Raw genomic sequence first — 1,061 nt, forward strand, 5'->3', positions numbered from 1 at the left:
AAGGGCCAGGAGTAGTTGAGCCAAGTGTGATGGCTCACACTTGTGATCCTAGCACTAAGGACGCTGAATCAGGAGGATCACCAAAAATTGAAGGACAATTTGGGCTACATAATGAGTTCAATGCCAGCTTGAATATATAGCAAGGCCCATTCTCAAAAAAAGCAAGCAAGCAAGCAAGCAAGCAAGAAAGAAAGAAATGTAAAAGTGTGTAAGTGAAACCATTCAATTAAGTTTTTGCTTCCTCATTCCCTCATCAGTGCAGACTGAGAAGTCTGTCCTTAGAACACTGACCTTTTCCTCACACTGGTGTTCCTCAATTCATGAATCAATCTGTCTCCCCTTCCTCTCCTTTTTGTCTCGGTCTCTCTGTCTGACTATCTCTATCTCTGTTTTGAGATTTGTTTCAACGCATAATAACCACTTGCCTTTAAACTGAGTTTCCTATACATTAGTGAGATAACTTCCTTTAAACCCTCCACCCACATATAATCTGTTTAAAAGTCATCCCTGTGCTCTGCTAATCCATATGAACTCAAAGAAGAAAGCAGGTTGCCCTTGTAGGGAGGACCACAAATTTGAGCACAGTTGGGAAATTTTAGCCAGGTGCTCTCTCTAAATACAATAAAAAGGGCTGGAGGTTTAGCTCAGTTGTGAAGCACTTCTCCAGCACGGGCAGAACCTAGGTTCTACCCCAGTAAAACTCAGGCCCAAAAAACAGTAACAAGAGAAAAATCACTGTATTTTTAACTTCTGGATAATACGGTTCCATTAAAAGCACTCTCGGTCAATTTCATGACCTCAGCATTTATTTCTCCCTAAACTGTCATCCTCATTCACTACACAAAGCTTTGACCTAAATCTTGAAGATTTAGATTAGGTCCCTTGGGGGCCCTGTTTTCCAATGTGCATGGGCACAGGGTCCCTAGTCATGTACTGAAACACTTAGGGACCTTCAGGGATATGGAGATTCCTGCTCTGTTTTCATTGGGGGTGACATCACTGTCTTTACAACATTGTTCTAATTCTGGATTGTGTGTGTGTGTGTGTGTGTGTGTGTGTGT

The sequence above is a fragment of the Chinchilla lanigera genome, unplaced genomic scaffold (genome assembly GCF_000276665.1).
Source record: "Chinchilla lanigera isolate Chin_1 unplaced genomic scaffold, ChiLan1.0 scaffold00207, whole genome shotgun sequence".
Lineage (NCBI taxonomy): Eukaryota > Metazoa > Chordata > Mammalia > Rodentia > Chinchillidae > Chinchilla > Chinchilla lanigera.